Here is a 12,828-nt window from a genome sequence, read left to right on the forward strand (position 1 = left end):
CCGCAGTGTAGAGAAGCTGCATTGACCAGGCAGACGGAGAAGTGGAGCCAGAGAGTGAAGGTACCACCACAACACAGGAAGCCACAACACTGACAGACCTACACCACCTTCCTCTTCCCCTGCGGATCAGGGGGACACATCACAAGGGAGCCAGAACAACCAAACCCCCTACTCTAATTCCGATTATTTACTAATGCCTTAGCAGGGGGTATGCACCCCCAATAAGTATACACTATCTGCAGCCATATAGACTTTATTGAAGGTAGTAGTCTGGGTCACCACACTAACTCAGCCTTTACTAGCCATCTACTGACACCGAACGCATCTATACCAGTATAGAGACACATGCTGGTCTCAACGGAGCATCACCACTAACTTGCATCCCTTTGTGTATTCACTGGTACCATTGCATTCCACCGGAACCCCAACCAGGGACAGTGTTTTAAGCTATGTCCAATTCACAATCTTAATAGGCTACTCCTATCCCAACAGCCTCACACAGCTGTAAAAGGAACTGAGATCTCAATTAAGCAGCCTGATCTGTTTCTTTGTGCCTGAGTAGAACTTAACTACCAGCCTTCTGAGATACCATTTGTGATTGTTCACCAGACTTTCAAGTCAGTACTATTCATGCTGTCTGCTGTGAGCAGGATTTATCAAACCTACCAGCTACAAAGCAAAGATAAACCTTTCCAATGATTGTGTTGCATCAATTCATGCTTGAATTTTTCAGGATATTGTATAGGGCCAGAGACCCCATTATTTAAATTCATAGCTCCATCTAGTGGCTCATTAGTATACTGTTTGAATATTCCTGAACCAGCCTTCCCAAATGACAGTTTGAATATTGAGGTTCTAAAAAGCACTTATGTTGATGTTGTGATATGTTTACTATGCAAATTATATGTGATAAAAGGTAATGTGCCTTACCGAAATGTGCTATGCTTACCAATCATTAACTCAAGTTACTCTAAGCAGTGATTATACCCTTCTTGCAATTAGTCTTTGTTACCGTGTCCCACTGTAGTGATCCTTGTACACTTTGGGGGTGTTGTCTGTACTGCGGTATCCCAAATCCTACACAGGTGTTCCATGCAGATTTCATCAGGCGTCATGGCAAGTGAGAACTGGTCGACCAGACAGGCTGCAAATGGACCGGCGTAAGATTCCAGGTATGCTGACATATTACAATTGGCATCTGCGAACAGGATACAAATAGGATGACAGATCTACTGGTTCCCGCGACTCCCACATCAGCGTCCGGGCAAAGAAACACGACCACCACAGAAGCATCACCGTTAGCTATGCCATACTATTTCAGGGCCCCATGGTTACTGACATATGTGGGAAAATAAATTCCTAGTACTCGGAAGGAATTTAAAGACAAAATGTATTCAATGTTCCGGCTGCACCCACTGATGGAAGAGCAGAAAATAGAGATCATGATGGGACAGTTGAGGGGTTCAGCACTACAGGAAGTGAAGGCATGGGAAGACAGTGAAAAAAAGACAGTTGAATGCATCTTTAAGAAGCTGGTGACCCTATTCGACTGCAAGACCATAGCAGAACTACAGAGTCACCTTTATGCGAGAAAAAAACAACCCAATTAATCTTTTTGTGCCTTCTCATTGGCCCTACAAGAGGCCGTGTAGACTATATGGACCTTAGATGGACGAGAGGTCAAGTGGACGGATGGAACATTAATAGACCTATTTATGGAAGGGGCGAGAGGAGAGACAATCCGCTCTCAACTGCGCATGAGGAGGTGGCAGCAACCAGGGAGCTCCTTCTCCAACTTCAAAGAGATGGTTCTGCAGTTCCTTGGGCAAAACCAGAGAAATGATGTTGAGGAAGATGCGTCTTCTTGGTGGAGTGAAGATGACAGCTACAGGGAAACCGTGTCACTCAAAAATCCGGATGGACTAGCCCATGCGGGAGCGGTTCTTCAACAAGTGCAAACTCAATCAGAAGCTGATGGAGGTGACATTGAATCTCTCCTGAATGAGCCAGAGATTGGAAGAGCTCGGCAGGGATTAAGATAGTAATACTCGCAGGGAATGGCGCCAAGAGAGAGGTTGGCAGTATTGTCCTTGCTGGGACGTAGTTAGAGAATCGGGCCGAAGATCAACCGATCAGTTCAACTCATAGGGGAGCCCGATATGCAGAGGGTGTCGGCAGAGTGGCCATGTCAAAAGGAATTGTCCATCCATAGGAACTCCTGATTCAACAGACTAACCTTTGGGAGAGGAACCAGTAAGTGGTCCATTTCTCCAGGAATGGTCCAGGTATATTGGGGAATGTCCACATCTCAAGATCTGTGTCAACGGAATCGATGTGCCAGCTCCAGGCCCACCATCAAGGAGGTATGGTGGGGACTCCAGTCCCTGGGCCTGACTGAGAGGAGGCCCAGATAGCAGTAATGATGATCGCGGGGACAGGTCAGCTGCCTGCGCACCAGCAGTGCATTCTGCCATTGAGGCACACAGAGCAGCAGTGTGTATTTTTTCTATTGAGCTGGCAATGAGCCAATCAGAGCTCACGGACCAGCAGCCAATCAGGAGCTGCCAGCTCCTGAATGGCTGCGGTGGGTGAGCTCTGATTGGCTCACTGCTGGCTCAATAGAAAGAATATTACAACCGCAGCTCTGTTTGCCTTCGTGGCTGCGTGGCTGGTATGCTTTGAGGAGCTATGGGAAAGGGTCTCTTTCAAATTTGTCAGTCCCGAGCCCCATCATTTCTGATGGCAGCCCTGGCCAGCTCTGTTGGATACTTGGTCGCAAGTCGCAATCTTTTGGATCACAGAGATCCTTCAGCACTGGAACAAAGCCGCCATTGTGTCCCCACCAACCACCTGGCTCCATCTGCTGGCCAGCAACAGTCAACCCATAGCGTATTAGGGCTACTGAGAAGTGGACACGAAAATTAGAAATACACAAAAAAAGTTTTAAACAGTACCAACAGTGCGCAGTGGTAGCTAATAGTGCAGTTTCTTTAAAAGAGGCTTTTCCAACCTCTAAATATATTGTCCAAAGAAAAAAAAAGATACTAATCCACCTCTTGTTTTCCATAAGATTCTCCTAATTAGGAGGATTTGTACCATGGAGTTGTTACCGGAAAAAGAGGTAAAATAAAGAGAACAAAGTGTGATACTATAAATACACTTTAATACACCACACTTTTAAAACCAGACATACACATATTGCATCAATAAAAATGTGCTGGTGTGTCGACACAGCATGTGTCACATAGGACAAAAAGACATTCCCTAACGAATCCACCCTCATGAAATAACAGAAGTAGTGGCTGGTTACTGGCACCCGGTGAACTGGCTTGCATCAGTTCTTAAGCGCATGAAACTCCAGCTTGTCTCTCCCAGCTGCAGCTAGGGGATCTCCGGGTCTCAGTACTCATTCGGGTGTTGGCTCAGTCCACAGACATCAGTATCGACATGTAGGGGGTCAAAAAAGCAGTTCTTGTGCTTAAGAACTGATGCAAGCCAGTTCACTGGGAGCCGGTAACCAGCCACTACTTATGTTATTTCATGAGGGTGGATTCATTAGTGAATGTCTATTTGTCCTATGTGACACATGCTGTGTCAACACACCAGCATATTTTTATTGATGCGATATGTGTATGTCTGGTTTTAAAAGTGTGGTGTATTAAAGTGTATTTTATGGTATCACACTATATTTTCTTTATTTTACCTTTTTTTCCAGAAACAACTCCATGGTACGAATCCTCCTAACTAGGAGAATTTTATGGAAAACAAGAGGTGGATTGCTCTGTGTAAAACGGAGCAGGGCGCTGGTGAAGTAGTATTTTTTATCTTTTTTCTTTGCACGAAAATTAGAAATGCTACATTGCCAAGGCAAGGGTATCTTGTCACCACTGCACCTAACACTCACTTACCTCCCGTCATCCTGGGCATGAATATTTTGACAAACTGCCCTGATGAACTAGTTGAATCCTTTCTGCGGGAGATGCAGATAGCAGCCCTGGTGGAGTGGAGGGCCTTACAGCAGACGGTGCGCCTGCTGGTTAGAGAGAAGAGGTTCACCAACAGTCGAGGGGAGATTGGGAAGGCCAGAATCGCTGACCACCGGTCTATCATATTTAGGACGAACTCCAAACATGTGGTGTGGTGTAGGGGGAGAATTGGTCCAGAGGGTCGAGATTATGAAGCCTTGCTGGAAACCTGTCACTCAGAGGGCCAACAACCCATTGCTGTGGCGAGGACGTTGGCGAAGGTGGAACGCGGGAGAGTGCCAGTACGCATCCTGAACCCGCACCCCTTTTCTATCAGACTCACCAAGCACTGCCTGGTAGCAAAAGTAAGCCTAATTGACTTCCAAGACATTGTTGGGCAGAACGTAACCACAGTGACTGAGGGGCCGTCGACGATGGTTCAAGAACCCCCATTATGGGCTGACATCTAGATCAGCAAAGCTGATACCTCCAATGGACAGAAGGCAGAAGTATTACGATTGGTGCAGTGGAATAAAGCACCTTTTTAGCCAATACCCTTCTGATTTCGGAAAAGCTGACAAAGTGTACCATCATATTCCTACAGGGACATCCCCTCCAATTCAGGAGAGACACCGACCCCTCCCTCCAGCCCTGTACCAGCCTGTGAGTAACATGATTTCAGAGATGAAAGATGCAGGGGTTATTTGGGAAAGTCACAGCCCGTGGGCCGCCCCGATGGTGATTGTCAAGAAGAAGGAAGGCAGCCTTTGCTTCTGCGTTGATTACCGCAAGCTCAATGTGGCTACACATAAGGACGCCTACTTGCTTCCTCAAATCAAAGTGTCTTTGACGGCCCTGAACACTGCTGCATACTTTTCAAACCTTGACCTCACCAGTGGATACTGGGTAGATTCAGGGGGCTCCTGAAGATAGGAAAAAAATGGCCTTCACAATGCCAATGGGTCTATTTGAATTTGAAAGGATGCCTTTCGGGCTTTGCAATCTGCCCACCACGTTCTAATGCATCATGGAGCACTGTCTTGGACAGCACAATTTTGAGATGGTCCTGTTGTACCGCAACGATGTAATCATCTTCTCCAAGAGGTACGAAGACCACTTACAACTCTTGGAAGAAGTGTTCTGGCAATTGATTAAATGTGGTCTGAAGCTTAAGCCGACAAAATGTCATCTGCTCAAGCCAAAGGTACAGTACTTGGGCCACGTCGTCAGCGCTGAGGGCTTGATGCCCGACCCTGAAAAAGTCTGAGTTGTTCAGGACTGGCCAGTACCGAAGACTGTCAGGGATATCCGAAGCTATCTAGGGTTCGTGGGTTATTACAGATGCTTCGTGGCACACTTTGCCAAAGTGACAGCCTCGTTATATGAATTATTGTGAGTCCAGTCTGGCCTCGAGAGGAAAGGATCATCATTGGTACAGTGGGGCGATGAACAGCAACAGGTCTTTCAACAACTAAAGACCTCCTTAACAGAAGCCCCGCTATTGGCTTACCCAGCTTACGAGCAGCCATTTCAAGTCTATACAGACACCAGCCACCATGGATTGGGAGCCGTATTGTCCCAGGTGCTGAACGGGCACGAGATATGCCAGTACGGGACTAGGCAAAACAGAACAGAATTGCGAGAACTACAGTGCTTTCAAGTTGGAGCTGCCCACCCTTGTCTGGGCTGTCACCGAAAAATGTAAAAACGATCTCGCTGCTATGCCATTTCTCATCATGATGAATAACAATCCATTGGCACACCTGTCCACCACTCGACTCAGCAACCTTGAACAGAGATGGGTATCTCGGCTCGCCAATGTCAAATACACTGTGTCCTACAGGAGTGGGAAATCCAACAGCAACACAAACGCTCTATCCCGTTTACCAACCAACGATGTGGTGGAAGAAGGAAGAGATGTTGAGGAAGAGATAGAGGCCCCAGTCTTCAAGGCCTCGAGGACAGGACGGACAGTCACCTCAGACCCATTAGCTGTCACGGGCCAACAGCACCCTGATATGTCTGAAGTCCCTGCAGTTGACTGGGAAGAGATCCAGCAATAAGTGCTGAAAGAACTTACATCCCTCCTCCAATGAAACCGCCAGCTGTCCCTGGCACAACGTGCTGAAGCAGATCCAGAGCTGGTAAAGTTACTGCGAGATCGGGAACAGCTTCATCTCAAACAAGGCATCCTAGTATGGACCAGTATCAACCGTGGCACTCATCAGACGGTGGGCCAAGTGGTTGCACCCAGGAGCCAAGCTACCTTTCTACTCACCGCCTACTACAACAAATCCAGGCATTTCGGTACACAAAAAAACAAAGCCATCTTGTGCACACGTTACTTCTGGATAAGTATGCATGACGACGTAGAGAAATGGTGGCGGGACTGTGTCCCTTGTAACCTGAAGAGGCACCCAGATGCATATCAGAAGGATCATCTGCACCTCATCAAGAGTCACTACCCCCTGTAGATCGTCGCCCTGCACCACTTGAAACTGGAGCCTAGTACCAGTGGATACAACTAAACCTTAACCATGACTGATCACTATAGCATGTTCCTAGTGGTGGTCCCTGCAAACGATTTGACTGCTAATACCACTGCACAGCTATTCCTTAAATACTTTGTCAGGCCCTATGGATATCCCGAGTGTATACTAACTGACCAAGGGCCTGCCTTCGAGTTGCAGCTCTTTCATGAACTATGCTCCTACTATGGCTGTAAGAAAGCACGGACAACAGCTTACCACCCGCAGGGGAATGGCCTGTGAGAGCGAGCCAACCAAACCCTCATTGGGATGCTCAGAAGTCGACCAGCTGAAGACAGCGCCCGTTGGCCAGCCTTGTTACCCGAACTTATCATCCTCTACAATAATGCAGAACATTCCTCCACCGGTTTCACGCCGTAGTATCTTATGTTCAGTCAACAAAGTAAACTGCCTCAAGACCTGGAGCCCACCTCCGCGCTAATTTCCCCTGCCACTCCGCAAATCAACTGGGTCCGTGAGCATCAATCGAAGCAGCCCGAGGGCTAGTGGAAATGTGGGTGGAAACCATCCGACACCACCAGGAAAGGAATTACAATGCAACTGTCCAGTCTACACCTCTAAATGTGGGTGACCTTGTTTGGAAGAAACGGTATCACCACACCAGTAAGTTGTATGCCATGTGTGAAAACATACCTTATGTCGTTGTCAGTATCCCGGATGGGCCCATCAGCATTGTACCCAGAGAACAACTCAAGCCTTGCACCTACACAGTATTACAAGAGACAGAGAACTCACCTGTGGCAGAAGGGCAGGGATCCTCGGGGGGCTTACCCTTACTTGACCCCATGGACCTCTTACTCTTTATGAGTGGTCCACCCGCATCGAGCTCAGTACCCCATGACACTCTAGATCATGTGGTTAATGGGTCCGTAGAGGGTCAGGGCCAGTCCAGTCAATACACATAGAGGAAACAGTAACCCCACGGTGGAAATTAGAAGGTCAAGACATAGCACAAAGGGCGTTCTGCCCTCCAAGTACAGGGAATAAGCTAATAATAGGTCTGTAAATACATTTATGTTCAGAAATGTATATGCATGCTGCTACCCAACTCGGTTATGTTTACCTATTTACTAATGTTGGCATCTTGAAATGTGATATGGACTTTTGTTATGTTGCCCTATGCATGAGGACACGCAATCTTCCAGAGGGGGAAAATATGATGACCCAATATATGCGTCCCAACCCCTGCTAGCAAACCTGTAGCTGGTGACATCTGTGGGGTATCAGGAACCAGAGCTGCAAGAGTTAATGGGCAAAGCAACAACAGCTGGAAGGAGGACTACAGGGAGAGCATTAGGATCCAGTGTGGTGGAGAACAGGCCCTGGAGAGTGGAAAGCTGGTGATGTGGGGATTGGCCGCCGCAGAGCGGGAGAGAGAAAGGCGGGGATAGTGCCGGGCGGTAGAGAGGGACTGCGCTCAGTGAGAGAGGAAGGAGCAGGTTACGTTGCCACATAGAGAAAGATGATAGATGCCGCGATCAGGAGCCAGCGGGGCAGCAGAGAACTGTGTGAGGTCCCAGGAGAGAGGGAGCACAGCCTCACAAGATGGTGCAAAGTCACTGCTGCTGTAAGGGAGGTGGACACAGTGAGAGTTGCAGTGCAGAGGAGATGCACTGACCAAGCAGACGGTGGAGTGGAGCCAGGGAGTGAAGGTATCACCAGAACACAGGTAGCCACAACACTGACAGTCCTCCCACCCCCTTCCACTTCCCTTGCTGATCAGGGGGACACATCACAAGGGAGCCGGAACAATCAAACACCCTACTTTTTTCCAGATTATTTACTAATTCCTTAGCAGGGGTTATGCACCCCCAATAACTATACACCCTCATAGAGACTTTATTGAAGGTAGTAATCTGGGTCACCACACTACCTCAGCCTTCACTATCCATCTACTGACACCGAATGCATCTATACCAGTATAGAGACACATGCTGGTCTCAACGGAGCACCACCACTAACTTGCACACCTTTGTGTATTCACTGGAACCCCAATCAGGGACAGTGTTTTAAGATATGTCCAATTCACAATCTTAATAGGCTACACCTATCCCAACAGCCATACACAGCTGTAGAAGGAACTGAGATAACAATTAAGCAGCCTGAACTGTTTCTTTGTGCCTGAGTGGAATTTAACAACCAGCCCTCTGAGATACCATTTGTGATTGTTCACCAGACTTTCAAGTCAGTATTATTCGTGCTGTCTGCTGTGAGCAGGATTTATCAAACCTACCAGCTACAAAGCAATGATAAACCTTTCCAGTGATTGTGTTGCATCAATTCATGCTTGAATTTTTCAGGATATTAGGGATATAAGGCTAGAGACCCCCTTATTTGAGTTCATAGCACCATCTAGTGACTCATTAGTATACTGTTTGAATCATACTTGCCTACCTGACCCTCTCCATGAAGGAGAAAATGCTCTATTCCTGGACTTTCCTGGTAGTGCATGATTGCCATCACCTGTGGTGAGCTAGTTAATTGATAAGAAAGGCGTTTCACCACAGGTGATGGCAATCATACATTACCAGGAAAGTCCAGGAACAGAGCATTTTCTCCCTCATGGAGAGGGTCAGGTAGGCAAGTATGGTTTGAATATTCCTGAACCAGCCTTCCCAAATGACAGTTTGAATATTGAGGTTCTGAAAAGCACTTATGTTGATGTTGTGATATGTTTATGATTACCAATCAGTAACTCAAGTTACTCTAAGCAGTTATTATACCCTTCTTGCAATAAATCTTTGTTACCGTGTCCACTGTAGTGATCTTTGTACACTTTGGGGGTGTTGTCCGTACTGGGATATCTCCATCCTTCTGCCCAAATCCTATACAGGTGTTCCACGCAGATTTCGGCAGGCGTCGCAGCAAGTGACAACTGGTTAACCAGACAGGCCGCAACTGGACAGGCATGAGACTCCAGGTATGCTGTCATATTACATATGTATTATTGTACATTGTAGACTCCGTATTTTTGATAGGTATCCGGACTACAGGTCGACACCAATAAGGTTGACACCAATTGGTCAACACACCGTAGGTCGACATGAACAAAAGGTCGATATGGACAAAGGGTCGACGTGAATAAGGTCGACATGGAAAAAAGTCAACATGAGTTTTTCACTTTTTTCTTTTTTTAACTTTTTCATACTTTACGATCTACGTGAACTACAATTGGGAATGGTAATCTGTGCCGAGCGCCGCGGTAGTGGAGCGAGGCACCTTGCCCGAAGCATGGCGAGTGAAGCGAGCCATGTGAGGGGACATGGTGCACTAATTGAGGTTCCCAGTCACATTACAGAGAAAACGACACTAAAGAAACATAAAAAACTCATGTCGACCTTTTTCCATGTAGACCTTATTCATGCCGACCTTTTGTCCATGTCGACCTAAGGTGTGATCTTTTTTACATTCATATATTATTTTTGAATTTTGTTTATAAATTTACCATGTAATTTTGATAAACATTTCTAGGTGATAATTGGGGTGGAGTGGCTAGCTAGACGTGTGTGTGTTGCAGTAGGCGACTGCATCTAATTATGTTGTTGCATGGACACTGGCTGCCATGTTCAGATGGAGATTCTGCACCTCTATATGGCTGGTGCAATCTCTGATGTTGCGTCCGATGGTGCCTCCTATATATGGTCCAATGGTTCATCTTATGGTGCATCATGAGAAGAATACAGATTAGAAGCACAGCTGCAGACCATCAGCTTCCACATAAGTATAAAGATACAGTTGTGGCTGTGCAAAAACAGGCAGTTGTGGCCGTAACTGCGTTGACTACTGAATCAGACCCAGAGCATCCATCAGTTAGTGCTATTATTGAGCCTGATGCAGAGGTGCACACAATGTCAATGTTGGATACAGTGGAACTTTTTTTTTGCCACTGCTCATGAGTTAAAGTTGTGCTGCGCATGCTCTCCAATTGATTAAAGATAGTGCTCGCACAGAGTAATTATTCACAAAGGGAGTGACAAGTAGTCAGTGTTTGGGGGAGGTAGAAAAATATGTGCATGTCAGGCAGTAGGCAATTTCCCATTAGGCATTTTATGCACGTGGCAAGGGGTGGCACTGCATGTATTGGTAATGTCACCCCAAAAAGTACCAGTAGCTGAAAACTACTTCCACTGTACTCTGTGCCATCTTAAATGGATGGTAAATGGGTAGGACATGCACATACTGTCCATGTAAGCTGTCATACTTAGTAAATACAGTATGTCTACATAATTAAAAATGGAAAAATGTCATTTTGTCTTTTTTTTATTATTCTATTAAGACTTCTGGTTCTGGCTCCATGCGGTGAGCAGCCCGACAGTGAAGCTCCCGGAGAGCCCTACATTATTACCTATTACAAAGTCCATTTGGGCTTCTAGACGAACACCCTCTGTTGAGAACTGCCTCCCATCTACCGCAATCCTGTTGCCAGGACCTTTAGACAGAGCCTCCCGCTGCTGCATCTTGCCACCTAGAGTCTCCGCCGCCTGGCCACCGGAGCCTCACATGCAGCCTCACCTGACAACATGGGCTGCCACTCATGCACCTGCCTGCCTTGCTTCTCCCTGGCTGGCGCGCCGGAGACTCACACCCGGCAGGCAGAGTAGCCACTGATACACCCATGAGCTCATTGTCTCTCCGGCTAGCTCACCTGAGCCTCACATGCAGCCCCTTCTCACAGTGATAGCTGCTGCTTCTGCATCCATCCGCCCAGCATATCCCAGGCTGACTCACCAAAGCCTCACACACATCCTCAATTGACTGTACAACTCCTATACACCCTTTCAGACATCTCTGTGTACTGGGTGCAATCATCTACCACTGCATACCTCTCTGGTCCTTGACACACAGGTTGTAAAACTGACCTGCAACCAGGTGCCTTCTGTCTTTTGGTGCTGACAGCGCTTTACTGCCCTACACCCCTGTATATAATATATATATTCTGAGATGCACATATCTTTCCTCCTCTGCACTATTTCCTCCCACATGAAAAGATATTTGTCACCGGTGCCCACTGTGAAGTATACAGCGCTGAGACCTGAATCGCGCCATACTGCATCCAACATGGCGCAAGGTAAAGACACACCGCCTTATTCTCCTGTATCCCAAAAGTCTACTCCTGCCTCAGACCACTCTGTATCTTCGGAGGCACACCGCATCACAGAATCGCCCATTACTTACACAGACATGGACGCCATTAAGTCGACAGTTGGTCCACTCCTTACACAAGCAGTTTCTGACATAACTTCACAATTGCAACATCTAACACACAGAGTCAGTGATGTTGAAAATAATATTGGCAGACTTACTCATGATATGGCTTCAGTTCAAATGGCTACGGTAAGGCTTGAAAAGGAAAATTGCCAGTTTTGGAATAAGCTGGATGATGTTGAGAATAGATTGCAACAAAACAACATTAGAATTATTGTTATTATTATTATCCTTTATTTATATGGCACCACAGGGGTTCTGCAGTGCCCAATTACAGAGTACATAAACAAATAATCAAAACCGGAAAACAGCAACTTACAGTTGAAGACAATATAGCACAAGTACAGGGTAAATAAACATAGCTACAGCAGCAGATAACACTGAAATAAGTATCAGGTGGCAGAGGACTGCTGGAGTTGATGCAGTTGAAGATTATTAAACTAAGAGAAAGGATAAGCACATGAGGGAAGAGGGCCCTACTCGTGAGAGCTTACATTCTAAAGGTGAGGGGTAGACAGACAGGGATGACACAGATGGGGTACATAGAGAGCGTGGAACAGAGGGTTAGGATGAGATTTGGTTGGGTTTGGTGAAGAAGTGGGTCTTGAGAGCCCGATTTAAGTTTTATAGAGAGGTGGAGAGTCTGAGGGGGAATTCCAGAAAATTGGAGCAACACGTGTAAAATCTTGGAGGTAGGAGTGGAAGGAAGTAATCAGTAGGCAGCAGAAACGGCGTGCATTAGCAGAGAGAAGAGGACGGTTGGGAGTGTAAGTGAAAATAAGGTCAGAGATGTAAATGGGAGAGTAGTGGGTGAGGGCTTTGTAAGTGAGTGTGAGAAGCTTGAAATAGATTCTGAAAGTGAAGGAAAGCCAGTGAAGGTCTTGTAAGAGAGGAGAGGTGGATGAAGTGTGTTTGGTGAGGAAAATGAGCCAGGCTGCAGCATTGAGGATAGATTGGAGCGGAGAGAGGTATTTGTCAGGAATGCCAGTCAGGAGGAGATTACAGTAGTTTAGTCTGGAGAATGACCAGTGAGTGGATGAGGGTCTTAGTAGCGTCCTGAGTCAGAAAGGGTCTAATCCTAAAAATATTTTTAGATGAAAATGGCAGGT

This window comes from Pseudophryne corroboree, chromosome 8, assembly GCF_028390025.1.
Source record: "Pseudophryne corroboree isolate aPseCor3 chromosome 8, aPseCor3.hap2, whole genome shotgun sequence".
NCBI lineage: Eukaryota > Metazoa > Chordata > Amphibia > Anura > Myobatrachidae > Pseudophryne > Pseudophryne corroboree.